Source organism: Ovis aries, chromosome 15 (genome assembly GCF_016772045.2).
Source record: "Ovis aries strain OAR_USU_Benz2616 breed Rambouillet chromosome 15, ARS-UI_Ramb_v3.0, whole genome shotgun sequence".
In the NCBI taxonomy this organism is placed as follows: Eukaryota; Metazoa; Chordata; class Mammalia; order Artiodactyla; family Bovidae; genus Ovis; species Ovis aries.
This window is the reverse complement of record NC_056068.1, coordinates 75695487-75712113: the sequence shown is the minus strand read 5'-3', so window position 1 is coordinate 75712113 and position 16627 is coordinate 75695487. Positions and strand designations below refer to the sequence as shown.

Here is a 16627-nt window from a genome sequence, read left to right as displayed (position 1 = left end):
CTTGTGTTTCACAGTTACTCTGAGAATGGGTCAAAGGAACTAAAATTCCTTTTGTTTTTAAGAAGCTGTCTATTCATAGCCCATCCATTACATCTCACGGCTAGAACAAGGCATTGGGGATCCCATTTCAGCCTCTGGACATAATACCTTTCAACGAAGACTGGGAGTCATGCAAGTCTTCATGTCAGAGACACAATTTGATATCAGGGGTCAAGAGTTGATTTTCTAAGCCACAAACCATTTATAGAATATTGTTCCCATTCATTCATTCATCTGCTAGGGGCTGGACACTGCCCAAGCATGACCAAGAAAGATAATATCACAGAGCTTAGAGTCCACCAATACCACTCCATCCCCCTCAAAAAAGAAAAAGAAAGCAAGAAGGAATGAATCTTTTTGTATATAAGGGATGAGATCTGAGTATAAACTGTCATGTATATTTCTTCTAACATTGGTGAGGGATTGGTGTGCTAGAACAAAAACAAGTAGAATAGCTCAAGGATAACCATGCACCATTCTGTTTTGGAAAAAAGAAAAATCACAACAGACAGGAAAGGAGGACATTTGAAGAAATGAAATCCAGTCTGATGCACAAGCCTATATACCTGTATTAAGTGTCCCCTACCAGAGCGTCAGAATTACAGGCCAAGGCGACGAACTTTTCAAATAGGGAGAAAAAAATGAATGCGTTGAACACACACCATTTGCCCGGAAAACTGAAAATGTTTCTGGAAGAAGAAAATTTGGTGGATGCATTTTGCTAACCTGTGATTGTCCTGCTGCCTCGGCAGGAGGTAGCAGAGGAGAATGGCATTGGCCTGATGGCCCAGGTCTTGACAAGAATTTGACCGGTAGCGAGTGAGAATTCTGTAACAGCGTCAGGGACTAGCTAGCACCCTGTTTTCATGTATGCTCACTCTTAGCTTCCTCATCAGTAAAATGAAAAGGTTGAACCAGTTGATTGCTGAGGTCCTTTCTGGACTGAAACTTATATTTATGTTCCTTCCAGGAAATCTTGGGGATGAAACAAGACTTAAGAATTCCTTGTCTGGTTTTGTGGATATAAAATCTAGAACTGCTAAGTAAGGAGATAATGAGTCAAATTCTAACAAACTGGACACAATTTTCAAAATACTAATAGTTATGTTCAAAATACAGTCACTACCTTTGTTTCTATATTATTTGAGCAAACTGTGCAACCTAAGATGAATCAGTTCAGTTCAGCTGCTCAGTCGTATCCAACTCTTTGCAACCCCATGAACTGTGATACGCCAGGTCTCCCTGTCCATCACCAACTCCCGGAGTTTACCCAAACTCATGTCCATTGAGTTGGTGATGCCATCCAACCATCTCATCCTCTGTCGTCCCCTTCTCCTCCTGCCCTCAATCTTTCCCAGCATCAGGGTCTTTTCAAATGAGTCAGCTCTTTGCATCAGGAGGCCAAAGTATTGGAGTTTCAGCTTCAACATCAGTCCTTCCAAGGAACACCCAGGACTGATTTCCTTTAGGATAGACTGGTTGGATCTCCTTGCAGTTTAAGGGACTCTCAAGAGCCTTCTCCAACACCACAGTTGAAAAGCATCAATTCTTCAGTGCTCAGCTTTCTTTATAGTCCAACTCTCACATCCATACATGACTACTGGAAAACCATAGCCTTGACTAGATGGACCTTTGTTGGCAAAGTAATGTCTCTGCTTTTTAATATGCTGTCTAGGTTGGTCATAATTTTCCTTCCAAGGAGTAAGCGTCTTTTAATTTCATGGCTGCAGTCACCATCTGCAGTAATTTTGGAGTCCCAAAAAATAAAGTCTGTCACTGTTTCCACTGTTTCCCCATCTATTTGCCATGAAGTGATGGGACCAGATGCCATGATCTTCGTTTTCTGAATGTTGAGCTTTAAGCCAACTTTTTCACTCTCCTCTTTCACTTTCATCAAGAGGCTCTTTAGTTCTTCACTTTCTGCCATAAGGGTGGTGTCATCTGCATATCTGAGGTTACTGATATTTCTCCCGGCAACCTTGATTCCGCCTTGTGCTTCTTCCAGCTCAGCGTTTCTCATGATGTACTCTGCATGGAAGTTAAATAAGCAGGGTGACAGTATACAGCCTTGATGTACTCCTTTTCCTGTTTGGAACCAGTCTGTTGTTCCATGTCCAGTTCTAACTGTTGCTTCCTGATCTGCATACAGATTTCTCCAGAGGCAGGTCAGGTGGTCTGGTATTCCCATCTCTTTCAGAATTTTCCACAGTTTCTTGTGATCCACACAGTCAAGGCTTGGGCAGAGTCAATAAAGCAGAATAAGATGAACAGATCTCTGTAAACCATAAAAGGTCTCCAAGGCATGAACTGAAGCTTTCATCAAACTGAGGCCAGAAGAAAACAGTCAGTAGTGCCTAGGATCCAGGAAAGAGCATCTGCAAGAGCTGAGGGTGTAGGAGGTTCTAAGCAAAACGCACTGACATTCAAGGGCACCTGTCGTCATTTCTACTAATGGACATACTGATAAAAGAAATGTGGTTGAACCCTTTTTGTGGCTAAGAAATGTCTATGTCTTTTCTTCATATTTGAAGATGACTCAACTGATCCAGCTAGTAGGATATGTGCTGGGGGATATTTCAGGCAGCGTTTGTTTTGAAATATTCCCTCACTCACCCATTTTTTCCTCTCCAGATCATTCTCCCATTAACCAGGTGACAGGGGCTAAGGAGAGCTCTGCATAAAGGACAGAATTTTATTTCCTGTCAAGGCTCCACGTCACAACTTTAGACACCCTGATGTGATGTTAAAACAGATCCAGACAGCCTAATTAAGGGTCTGTGTTTAAACCCAAGGCTGCAGTTAGCCCCAAGGCTATCCAATCTGCTTATTTCATTTTACAAGACACCAAGAGCCAAGAACTTTCACTTATCCTGTCCTTCTCAGTGTGTTTTTCCTTCAGCCCTTAAAAGCCTGCTGACAGCCTGCTAGAGAGGTCCCTAATCTCTCCTTTCTGCATACTTCCTCTTTGGTGGAGCTGATGGTTCTGTGGTCAAAGTTCTTGGACAGCCTGCATTTTGGGGCCTAAGGAGAAATGGACTACAAGAGAAAAAAAGCTGTTCATCCCTTCATTCAACCAGCACCTATTAAATGCAACCAAGTGCAAGATGGGATAGGCTTTGCCATCTTGGAGGCCAGTCAAGGCACTAAAAACCACAGCCACATAAGATCTGTGTTAATGTTGCCAGTGCTGTCTCCAGGGAATAATGCAGGGAGTACCTGGACTGAGAGCTGAAGTTAATCACTGAAGCTGCTCCTTTTAGGCTAGATGGATCCATGTCCCATGGCAGGGATGTTTCCACCAAAATGGCTTGTGACTGTGATGGAATGAGCACTGTGATGGAATGCAGACTTTTTAGAAATGCTCAGCACAGTTACTCAGCAGCCACCATGTTTGGCATTTGTTTCCTGCTTCCGGTTGCAATGATACAGTCTGCACTTGGATATCTAATGTCCTCAAGGGTTTCATTATTAACTTCCATGTGCAGAACTATTGAGAGATCCCAGGAATAAAGTAGGTGCACATAAGTCTAATAAATACATAGATAAATGCCATTTGATGATAATCCTGGACTTGCTAAACACTGAGCATCTACTATGAAATCTACTGTATAAGGTTTCTACAAGGCTCTACAGAATCTGCCATTCCCTTCTCTCTATTACCAGCAGGACCGCAGCTGCACCTACCTTCCTGCTGCCAAATACTCTGCTCTTTCTCAAACCTCCCAGGTATGCACCCAACTTAGGCTCTTTGCATAGCTGTTCCCTCTGGCTAGCACTTTCTTCCTCTAGATATACTCATGGTGAAGTGCTTTGCCTTTTTTCAAGCATTTGCTCAAAGGTGATCTCAATGAAACTCTGACCCCCCTTCACAAAATTACAGTCTTTCCAACTGCACTTCCCAGTTCCTTCTACCTTGTTTCATTCTTCTCTATCTTCCCATTGCACAATAACATACTATACGATTTTTTAAGTGTTGATTGTTTATGCTTCCTCATTATAATGTGAGCACCATAAGAGGAGGGTTTTTTTTTTTGGCGGGGGGAGGTATATTTTATTTATGGATAATCCCAAATGCCTAGAACAGTCCTGCACATACTAGGTGCTCAAAAGATATTTGCTGAATGAATGAATCAATTAAGGGAATCAGACATTTAATGCCCACCTTCTAGTGGGGTCGCACCTAAACCAAATAAGACAAAAAGGGATTTTGCTGTCTTGTTCTAAAGTCTAAATCTCTAGGATCTAGACCCTGCACATTGTTTATTCACCAAATTCCAGGTTACCATCACTCTCTCCTTACATGTAATCTTCAATTTATTTCTGATAATAGTTAAATAAAGTAAACATGTCAATGATCAATGACTGAAGAAGACTATTTCTATATACTGCTAGCCTGTTTCTCAAAGGTTAGGGTGACATTTTGCTCAGATCAGCTCCTCCCCGCTCCCTCTGCCTGTGGATTTATCTGCATCGCTCATCTTTTCATTCTCACCACTCTCTCACTCTGTGGTCTCAGCCACAATTTCACCTTTTCACTCCATGGAGGTGATTCTTATATCACTTGAGTCCAGTCTCTTCTCACAACTCTCATCCTGGACTCCCTAGGCCTACTTACAGGATTCTATTTACATGTCTCATTGCTATGTAAAAGTAAACAGGTCTGAAACAAAACATCTTGTCTTCCCTTTGAGACTGGCTTCTCCTGATCTTCTACTTCCATCTGGGCAATCATTGCCTCCCATTCCCTAGGCTCTCAAATCCTGGCCACACTCTTTGATTCATCTCTCTAAATGGGTCCCACTCTCACCTTTATTCCTAACTTAGTCTGTTGCCAAAACTTTCCCTCTTTCCTGAATCTTTTCTCATCATTTCCATTGCTCATATCAGACTCCTAACTGGGCTCTCAACTCTAACCATTTTCAAATTAGACAATCAAGCTAGTTAGTTTCCCTAAAGTGTAATTCTGATTTTGTCACTCCCTTGCTCAGAAATCTTCAGTAGCTCGTCACTGCCTACTTTAATAAAGTACAAATTCCTTACGCTAGTATTCAAGACCCTCCAAAAATTGTTCCTTTCTCAGTTACTCATGTCCCACTAACTTCCTAATATGAACCCTCTTCTAAAATCAACCCACAGGTCTAACCCCCAATGTAAAATGTATTTTCTTGTCTCTGTGCCCATACTTTTCCCATTACTATACATTCTTCCTTCTCCCACTAAAAAAAATGTTTTAACATGTCAGTGGTAAAAAATTCATTTCCCTCCCTAATGAGTCCCATCCCGCTTAGGTTTTTTGAAATTCCAGTCTTGTTCTAACCATTTTCAGGCAAGCACACATATACACATACATTTATAACCATGTATAATAAAAGCATTCCATGTGCCAAGTCACTTCAGTCATGTCTGACCCTTTTGCAACCCGACGTACTGTAGCCTGCCAGGCTCCTCTGTCCATGGGATTCTCCAGGCCAGAATACTGGAATGCGTTGCCATGCCCTCCTCCAGGGGATCTTCCAGACCAAGGGATCGAACCTGTGTCTCCTGTGGCTTCTGCATTGCAGGCGGATTCTTTACTGCTGAGCCACTGGGGAAGTCCCCATATCAGTCCATATATGTATGCTTTCCTGCAACTTGCCTTTTTTTTCAATTAAATAAAATTTGTGCATTTTTCTAACTGGTGCATATAGATTAACCATATTCTTTTTAACAGTTGTATAGTATTCTGTTGAATGGATATACCATGATTTATATAAGTTCCCTATAAATGAACATGTAATTTTTAGGGTATTTTGTTGTTGATGTGTTTGTTTTCTGAATCAGTGTGTAGTGAGTGTCTTTGTACATTTTTCTTTGCATACATGCATAAATCTGTACGACAAATTCCCATCAGTAGCATTATTTGGCCAGAGACTATATACATTTTACATTTTCATAACCGTTAAATTGGCCTCCTAAAAGTTTGTGCCAGTTATGCTTTTACTGACAAGTGACTTTGAATGTCTATTTCTCTAACTCTTAGCTAACTAAAAGCTGTTAAACTTTTTCATCTTTGCCAATGTGATAGATTAAAACAAAAACTATTGTTTTATTACTTTCACCCACCCTTCTCCATTTCTTACCCTCTTGGCTACATACAGTTTAAATCTCAGATTAAAAATACATCCCCTTCACAGATCCTTTGCCATCTATTTTCCCCCTTCCCCTAAACATCTACAGCTTTTTCTATTGTTCTCACATTGCTTGAATTTTAGTGACTAGTTCTATACGTTTATTCCTCTGACAACTGTAGTTTGCAAATTCCTTGGAAGTTAGGATCAGGTCTTATTCATAGAAACACTGAATGTAGAAACAAAACAAGAATTTCAGGAACTATATTAACCAAGTCTCTCATTTTTACAAATAACCAGAGTATTAAGTCTTTGAAGAATACATTACTGTTCAAAGCCCGTTTCTAGACACTCAATTAGTTATATTAATTCAACACACTAAATTTATAAGGGAAACATCATTATCCCGGTTCACTGATAAGGAAACTAAGTTCCACATGATTTACTGAGAAAAGTGCTTTACTCAGAGCAGGTCCAAGACCAGGATCCATCGTCCTGGCTCCATTCACCCTCTTTCCACTGTATCTTAGTTGCCTTTCTGGTTTCCTTCACTCACTCAGCTGCACACAAATATTTGTGAATAAAATGACTCGGAAAAAAAATTGCCAGGTGTTGTTTGCGTCTCCAATACTCTGTCCACCTGATGCAAAGAACTGATTCATTGTTAAAAACCCTGATGCTGGGGACAGATTGAAGGCAGGAGGGTAAGGGGACGACAGAGGATGAGATGGTTGGATGGCATCACCGACTCGATGGATTTGAGTTTGAACAAGCTCCAGGAATGGCGATGGACAGCGAGGCCTGGCATGTTGTCGCAAAAAGTCGGACAAGACTGAGTGACTGAACTGACTGACTGACAGGAGTTTAAAGACGTGCAATTAAGTAAAGCAAACCTGCTGAGTACCCAGGAGGCACAGCTAGCTCTTCACACAGCTTTCTTCCAGGACAGTTTTAACCTTTCGCTCCTCGCCCCGAGACCTCCCTACAGGACCACGCAGAGTCAGGCTCCAAGGGAAGCACGGCTGCGCACGGCCCCTTTAAGGCTGCGGGCGGCGCGTGCCCACAGTTCTTTCAAACGAACCAATGGAAGGACAATGGGCGGTCCGCCCAGGACCAATAAACAACGAGGACACTGCGGGGTGTGCGGCGGCCCAAGCGGTTTCAAACGGCTTAGAGCAACCTCTCGGTTCTGGCCCGGCGGAGGTGAGTGGACTGTGGGCCCGACCCACCCGCCTAGGCCCCTTAGGTTCACGAGTGGCGCGCGCAGAGCGGCCCCTCGCCCCGGGCTCGGGGGGCGGGGGCTTCCGCGGACGCGCGCCTTCCTCGCCCCACAAACCCGGCGGGTCTGAGGCGGCGGAGCGGGGCGGAGGCCGGGGGACTGGCGGCAGGGAGGGCGGGGGGCGTGGGCGCTCGGGTGCGGCTGAGGCCCGGGCCGGGATCCGGGTGACCGGAGCGCGGCGCGGCGGGGTGCGGACGGCCGCGCCCGAGGGATGCGTGCGGCGCAGGGCCGCGTCTGGCGGCTCAGGGTGTTCGGGTGCTGGGGCCGGGGAGCCTACGAGCCGGCCCTGCTACGGCGCTCCTCGCGTAATTGTCAAATGAATGAATGAATGAGAGAGAACCTCCGTGGGCTGTGATGGTTGTGAAGGGCGCTGGTCGCCTCAGAGCGTGACAAGGACAGTGGTCCCAGGGCCTGCCCGCGCACCTGTGCCCGACCCGCGCACCTGCGGCCCCGCCGGCTTGCTGCGATTTAAAACGATTCGGATCGCATCGCTCCGCCCTTCCGCCTGGCTTTCTGTCTCGGAAGGTGTCAGTAGAGTTCAGGTATATTTCCAGCTTTGAAGCTTTGGGGGACCCATACAATAGCCAGCAGTGTAGGTTAATCAGGCCTTGCTACTTTAAGGTGAGGTCTCGGTAAACTAGATTCTTACTTTTTAAGCTCTTAACCACTGTGGCTGTCGAGATAGCTACCCTGCCATTGTGGTAATTGTCAGGCCGGGTTTAAACGTGTCCGTTTTTGTTTCTGGGATAGAAAATGGTGAAAATCGTGTGGCCAGACCGGCTACTATGTGTTAGAAAACACACTCATGTTGATGAATCTTAGCAATGAGTTTTTCATTCAGCGGCAATAGAGGAAGAAGAGGTTTTTGCAGAACTTGCCCCAAATTTATGCATGGCTCCAGTTTAATTCTTATGGGACTCAAGCCTTCAAGTGTTGGCCCAGAAATGCTCCTTGTCTTATTTTATGCATAATTATAGTAATTGAAAACTCATTTTGAGAGAGGTGAACTCCTCCTTTCTCCGTTATCACCCTGAAAAGTCCTTCTTTGACCTAAAGAGCTGATAATGAAGGTAACCATCTTTGAAACTTAAGAAATTGTAAAAGATTTGGATTTTTCTTAAATGACTGAATAAACTGTAATGTTTTTATAAAATGACATAGAGAAAGGTGAAATCAATATATATTTGCCAACATAAACATAATGGGTAAACTCATGAGAAAAAAATTTACACAAGTTTTTAAAGTTTGTTCACTCAGGCAACAGCAAGCAAAAACATTCCTTAACAATAAACTGTATAATTTATTACTTAAAAATTTTTGATCAACAGCTTAATTTTAACAGCAGAGTTTTAACGGCAATAAATTTGAGTACCCTGATATTATGAACACTGTCTTAGGTTTTGGGAAAGCAATGAAAAATAATAAACGTATTTAATAGTGCCTTAGGTTATTGTTTAAGGTCTTGATGGGGAAGGAAAATTTTTCTTTATATTGGAGCAAAGTCAAATTCCTTTATGCTCCATTGTCTTAATGGAGTCTCATTCATTCATTCAACAAATATTGATGCCTACCGTGTGTTAACATTGTTCTAGATTCTGGGAATACACTGGTGAACCAGAAAAAGACAAAGCCCCTGACCTAAGGGAGTTTGACAATTTTATCTCTCAAACAGTTTGCTGTAGCAAATTGTCATTTCTGTAATCCCTCTGGCCAGCTCTAGTTCTTGAACAAAATTAATGCTCAGCTACTTCTACCAGCAGTAGTTAACATTTATTGAATATTCTACTGGGTGCCATGTTTTAATTCTCACAACCTTTTACAGATGAGGAAACTGAGTCTTAGAAAGTTTATGCAGCTTGCTCAAAATCATACAGCTGATAGCACCTCAGTTTGAACCCAAGTTAGTCTGTTCAGTGCCGTTGCACATAACTTCTGGCTGTACTGTGTGAAATAATGAGATCTGTTAGGGAGAATTCAGGACCATTTTCTGGGTAGACTCTCCCTCTTGCCTTTTTTTCTTAAATACTTCTATCAGAGACATAAGGAAATGTGAACCACAGGCATGGTGGTTTTAGAGGGAAGGTGGAAGAACAGTTCAAAATAGCATTTTTACCATGTGAGGGATGGACAGTTGTGGCAGTGGGAGATAGGACTGAATGGGGGCGTAGAGTCTAGATGTGGATCTAATGATTGATGAATTCCTGGTGATCAGTGTTGGAGAGGTTTGAATTTTTTTAAACTTTATTTCAATTACTGTAAATGCATATTTGTACCTGTAGAGTTCAGGATATGTTTGCTTACCTTGTTTCTATCTAGGCGGTTGCCTTGCCCACTTGATTTATCTCAAATACTTAAAAGTTACTCTTTTTGGCCTTTGTGTGTGTTCTCTGCCTGGAACTTCCCACCTGCTCTATCCTGCCTCAAGCTTGTCTTTGTGTATAGGCATCACTCAGTTCTCAACTCAAATGTCATCTCCTTAAAGAGGCATTTCCCAAGCTCCAATTAGTGTGGCCCTCTTGGTCATATTTACCTCACTTTTTTTTTTTTAACTTTATAGCATTTATTGCTATATGATAGGTCATTTATTGTTTGCTTGTATATTGTCTCATTTCCTCACAGAAATGAAAGCAGGGCACAGGAGCTTTTTTTGTTTTTTTTTCAATCTGTGAGGTTATTTCAATGCTTCAAGCGGTGCTTAGGACAAATAAGGTGGACAGAAAATGTTTGTTGGCCAAAACTGGCATAGTTTTCTCCATGTAATAAAGTGCACGACTAACCAGTGTTTATGTGTCTTTGGATATAGCAATATCTTAGCAGACTAATTTGGAAAGTCTTCAACTAAGAATCATGGAAAAATGATAGCTTTATGTTTGTGTTGACTGAGAGAGACGATGGATCTGGCTTCCCCACCTAACTGTTTCCCCCTAGTTTTTAAAACCTTTAAAATATATAGAAGTTTTTAGGGGTATTGTTTAGGTATAGAGTAGAATGCACATGTATTGGAATTTATCTGATGTTTTTCTCATAATTAGACTGGGGTTATGTCTTTTGGGGAGGAAGATCACAGAGAGAATGCCATTTTAATCGCGTCATATAAAGGGTACTATCGACATGGTTTATGACTGTTGGTATTGACCTTGATCATCTGGCTAAAGTAGTGTTTGTCTGGTTTCTCCACTACAGAGTTAACTCTTTTCCCCTTTCACTGTGGTCTTCGGAAGGAAGTAATTTTGTACAGCCCACTTAGGAAGTGAGGGATTGTGCTCCCTGTCCTTGGGGCGGAATAGCTGGATATTTTATTTGAATTTCTTCTGCGTGGAGAATTTGTCTCTCTTTCCCCATTTATTATTTTAGTCAAGGATTCATATCAGTATAAACTGAAGGGTATTTTATACTCTGAGTATATTCCAGTACTGCTTTACTTTGTTGCTCGAATTGTTCCAGCTTTATCCATTGAGTATTCTCTCAGTTGGCTTTTGTTCCCCTTTAACATTCCCACATCTGTGTGTGTGTGTGTGTGTGTTTTATTTAATTCTTTTTTTTTAGCAGTTCCCAACACTACAAGATGCAATAAGCTCATCTTGTATATTTCTTGTCACAGTGCTAGAATTAGTCATTTCTCCTGGATATCCTGGGACTTTTTATTGGAGAATGGTAATAAAAACCAAGATCTGGGCAGTAGGTGTTCTCATTGCTACTGGGGTGTCATTTCTTTTAGGCACTCTCAACTAACAGAACTAATAGGTATATATACTAACTGGTGTATATAGACATCTATAGATATTCCTATATGTCGCTATCTGTTTCTATACCAAATTAACAGGACTTCTATTCAGCTCCAGTAGACATATGTAGCACTATCTGAATTTTTAATCCATACTCCCATAAAAAATAACTTTATTAACTAGAAGTGCAGGGCTTCCCAGGTGGCTCAGTGGTAAAGAATCCGCCTGCCAAGCAGGAGACATGGGTGGGTTGGGAAGATGCCCTGGAGAAGGAGATGGCAGCCCACTCCTGTATTCTTGTCTGGGAAATCCCATGGACAGAGGAGCCTGACAGGCTACAGCCCACGGGGTTGCAAAAGAGTCAGACATGACTTAGTGACTAAACGACACTAAATACAGTGCTTATGTCCAGTTCCTTTTGCCTTTAGTGTTAAAGTCCATTCATTTCCAAAGTTGCTTAAGTCAGTTCTTTTTCCCCACCCACTTCAGTGAGATGGTTTCACACATTTTATGGGATTCCTCAGTCTCCCAAATGACTTTCTAAAATTAGCATGCATTAAAGTTTACTTTTTATGTTGCGAACTTCTATAAGTTTTGACATTTATAATGTTATTTATCCACCACTATACTATCGTGGAGAATAGTTTCACTGCCCTAAAAATCTCTTATAATTCACCTATTCATCCTTTCTCCCTCCCCACCCTTTGGCAGCATTGATCTTTTTATTGTCTTCATAGTTTTCACTCTTCCAGAATGTAATATAATTAGAATCATATACTATGTAACCTTTTCAGACTGGCTTCTTTCACTTCAGTTCAGTTCAGTCACTCAGTCGTGTCTGACTCTTTGCAACCCCATGAATCGCAGCACGCCAGGCCTCCCTGTCCATCACCAACTCCCGGAGTTCACTCAGACTGACGTCCATCGAGTCAGTGACGCCATCCAGCCGTCTCATCCTCTGTCGTCCCCTTCTCCTCCTGCCCCCAATCCCTCCCAGCATCAGAGTCTTTTCCAATAAGTCAGCTCTTCGCATGAGGTGTCCAAAGTACTGGAGTTGCAGCTTTAGCATCATTCCTTCCAAAGAAATCCCAGGGCTGATCTCCTTCAGAGTGGATTGGTTGGATCTCCTTCTTTCACTTAAGAGTATCTATTTAAGGTTCTCCCATGTTTTTTCTTGGCTTGATAGCTCATTTCTTTTTATTACTGAATAAGATTTCATTGTGTGTGTATACCACAGTTTATCCATTCACCTATTGAAGGATATCTGGGTCACTTCTAGTTTTTTATAATTATGAACAAAGCTGCTATAAGCATTTGTGTGTGGCATATAAATTTTTAGTTCTCCTGTGTAGATACCTATGAGTGTGATTGCTGGGCCATAGGGTAAGACAGTGTTTAGCTTGGTAAGACAATGTTTAGCTTTGTAAGAAACTGCCAAACTTTTCAAAAGTGGCAATGCCATCTTGTGTTTCCACTAGCAATGAATGGGAGTTCTTTTTGCTTGACATCCATGTCAGCATTTAGTTTCACCAGTTTTGTTTTTTTTTTTAGTTTTAGCCATTCTAGTAGGTCTGAGGTATCGCACTTTTTAAAAATTTTGTTTTTCAAGACATGACTTTTTTGAAGGTAAATGATAGGGTTTTTTGTTTTTCAGGTTTTTTTTTTTTTTTTAACAAAACCTTTAAAAAATAACCTTTTTTATTTTGTAATAATTTTAGATTTACAGGAGATTTGCTAAGATACAGCATTCTGTATACCTCTCATCTGATCTCCTCTATTGTTAATATCTTAGACAGCACATATGTGAAAATGAAGAAACCAACATTGATGCATTCCTTTTAACTGAACTCCAGGCTTTGTTGGGATATCTGTAGTTTTCTATTCACATCGCCTTTCTGATTGAGGACCCACTCCTGGGTAACCTGTTGCATCTAGTTGTCGTCTCTGTTAGTCTCCTGTGGTCTTTGACAGTTTCTCAGTCTTACTTTGTCTCCATGGTCTTGACAGTTTTGAGTCTTAGTCAGTTATTTTGTGGAATATTCTTCTTCCAGGTTTGTCCCATGTTTTTTTTTTTTTTCATTATTAGACAAGGGTTATGTGTTTTTGGAAAGAATGTCACAGAACACCATCATTTCTTATCAAGGGAATATATGATATCACTGATGATGTTAATCTTGAACTTGGTTAAGGTAGTGTTTGCCAGGCTGAGAAGTAAAGTTACTATTTTTTCCTTTCTATACCTATTCTTTGGAAGTGAGTCTCTGAGTCTAGCTCATCCTTAAAGTGGATGAGGGGCATAAATAAGTTCTGCTTACTGAAGTTGGAACAGTATCTACATAGATTGTTTGGAATTTTGTAACAAAAATTTGTCTGTTCTCCCCCATTTATTTTTCTTTTAACCAGTTATCTATATCAATATGAATATCTGTTTTATAATCTGATTCTATGTTATTTATTTTAGCTCATTCTGAGCACTTTTCTGGTACAGCAAGATGCTCCAGACCGATCTAGTATTTTCCCCATCCCAACCGTAGAATCAGCCCTGGTTCCTTCTGTGAGACTGTGACATTTATTGATAGAAACCAAGATCTAGATGTGCTTATTTCTGGGGCGTCATTGTTCCGAGGTCCTCTCAGTAAACAGAGCCGGGTATGTATGTATACTAACTCATGCATATGCACACATATATAGTTTTTTTATTTATTTCTATCTGTATTAAGCTAAACATGATTTCATACAGGTCTCTCCATAAGTTTCTGAGGAAACTCATGTCCCAAACAAATGTCCTCTTTGTGGTATGCTTTTTACTGAGCTCTTTCTTTTTTCTTCCTTAACTCTTTTTAAGTGCCACAGAAAACATTATTTTCACTTAATTGGTAACAGCAGTTGCTTATTCCTGGAATATGATCTTTGTTCAGAGATGCAAAGTATAAATTCTGACTTTGTTGGAATGGTCAGACATTTTTGGCATAGATATGATGTCAGATAAGCCTTGGTGACCGCTGTCTCTTCAAAGGTGATGTTTATTTTATTACAAGATTAGAAACTTGCTTCTTCAGTATCTTGATTATATTTCTTGTTGCTGTTGTTTCGTTGCTCAGTCGTGTCTGACTCTATGATCCGATCGACTGTAGCCCACCAGGTTCCTCTGTCCGTGGGATTTTCCAGACAAGAATACTGGGGTAGGTTGCCATTTCCTTCTCCATCTTGATTATATTTCTTAGAGATTATTAATTAAAATGAGTTTTAAATTCTTTCTATGAAGATGAGGAAAAAAGTTGAATAGTCTCAAGTATGTCTTGAAAATGTTTGTTTAATCAGTCGTCTTTTTCTTTCTTCAGTCATAAGACTTAAAGTCGCATTTTATTTATCTGAAAGTTAACTGCCAGGAAATAAACCAAAAAAGTCTTTTCTGCATTCTAAATTTTATTGACTTCCTTTAAGTAGGTCCTGCTCCCTCTTTATGCACAGTTTCACCCTGCTTGCTTCTTTAAATCAAGAGCTAAAATTAGCATTGCTTACAAGTTAACTAGAAGTGTTAGTTTGATCAGGAAGTTTGAGGAAGGAAAACTACAGAACATTAAAATTCAAAAACGCCATATTGGAACCACTTGATTTTGATACAGGATTCCCTCATAACTCTTTGGCGGTACATCTTGAGGGTATTGCTACATTGATTGCTCAAATGGATTATCCTGAAAATTTTAAATAATTATCAGTTGAGTTTGTTTAAAAGAGTGTGAAGCTTATGTATTTTCTTAGATTTATTTTACATGGAAAAAAGTTATATAAAATAATTGATATTTCAGAGACAAACCTCTAGCAAACTTGGCCATCTAGAACATCTTATTCCCTAATTCATTTCGCTGTCTCATTTCTTTTATGTATTTATTTGCAGTGTTTGTTTTTCTTCATTTCGTGTCCTAATTCATTTGCTATATGAAGTCTCTCATTCTTGTGTTTTAGGTGTTTTTTTCAGTACTGTAATTCCACACTTTTCTTTTGGCCCTTTCTTATATGATACATTGCTTAAAAAAAAAAAAGAAAGAAAAGAAAAGAAAGTCTCATGAAAACCCCCAGTCCTGAACTAGCATGAGTTCTTCATTTGTGAGTAAAGATTAAATCCCATATCAGAAATCTCTGGGCAGTAAAAGAAAACAGTTTTTTATGCTTTAGAGGACTGCCTGCTTATTTTGACCTATATTTAGTATGGGGAATTCCTCCAAGTGAAATATGGATAGTCTCCTGAGTAATATAAAATGACATTTACTTGTTTGAGAGGTGAAAGTGTTAGTCAGTCAGTCATGTCTGACTTTTTGTGACTGGTCAGGCTCATCTGTCTATGGAATTCTCCAGGCAAGAATACTGGATTGGGTAGCCATTTCCTTCTTCAAGAGATCTTCCTAACTCCCCCAGGGGTCAAACCCAGGTCTCCTGCATTGCAGGCAGATTTTTTATTTTTATTTTTTTACCATCTGAGCCACCAGGGAAGTCAAAAGTCTGGTGCTCTACTGATTGAGCTATCCAGGCTTTACTTATTTAACTTTCAGTAAATCTGCTTTCTATAGGATAAGAAAGAATAGATTGCTTATATACCCAACAAACTTGTTTTAGATAAGAGACTTGCTTTACTCAGTCCTAAGAACCCTAAGCTAACTTAGGCCTTTCTTGAACCAGAAGATTAAAATGTGGGTTTGATTAAGTCTTAAGACAGCATATTAAAAAGCAGAGACATTGCCAACAAAGGTCTGTGTAGTCAAAGCTATGGGTTTTCCAGTAGTCATGTATGGATGTGAGAGTTGGACTATAGAGAAAGCTGAGCTCCAAAGAATTGATGCTTTTGAACTGTGGTGTTGGAGAAGACTCTTCAGAGTCCCTTGGACTGCAGGGTGATCCACCCAGTCTATCCTAAAGGAAATCAATCCTGAATATTCATTGGAAGGACTGATTTTGAAGTGAGACTCCAAAATTTTGGCCAACTGATGTGAAGAACTGACTCATTTGAAAAGACCCTGATGCTGGGAAAGAATGAAGGTGGGAGGAGAAGGGGATGATGAGAGGATGAGGTGGTTGGATGGCATCACCGGCTCAATGGACATGAGTTTGAGTAAGCTCAGGGAGTTAGTGATGGACAGGGAGGCCTGGCGTGCTGCAGTCCATGGGGTTGCAAAGAGTCAGACACCACTAAGCAACTGAACTGAACTGAAGTCTGTCTAAGATCTCTAAATGACTCTGAGATGATGCTTATAATAATATAGTAATGATAGCTACTGTTTCTTGAATGCTTGCTATTTGCCATGATGGGTCTTCCCTGGTGGCTCAGATGGTAAAGAATCTGTTTGCAATGCAGGAGACCTAGATTCAGTCCTTGGAGTTGGGAAGATCCCCTGGAGAAGGGAATGGCTACCTACTCTAGTCTTCTTGCCTGGAAAATTCCATGGACAGAGAAGCCTGGAGGGCTACAGTCCAAGGAGTCA

The 16627-nt window shown here is 40.8% G+C and overlaps 1 protein-coding gene across 9 annotated transcripts in view; it reads left to right on the top strand.

Moving 5' to 3' along the window:
• The first annotated feature begins 7291 nt into the window (after positions 1–7291).
• CKAP5 (cytoskeleton associated protein 5) overlaps positions 7292–16627 on the top strand; it is a 94643-nt gene continuing 85307 nt past the window's right edge. For 4 of the 9 annotated variants that reach the window (XM_060400076.1, XM_060400075.1, XM_060400073.1 and 1 more), the window contains exons 1-2: positions 7292–7349; positions 14252–14332. The gene's annotated coding sequence lies outside the window, so the exon portion shown is untranslated. Of the gene's footprint in view, positions 7350–7591; positions 7968–14251; positions 14333–16627 lie in introns of those variants that run through there. The other 5 variants (XM_012096359.4, XM_012096358.4, XM_012096357.4 and 2 more) reach the window with 2 other exon arrangements.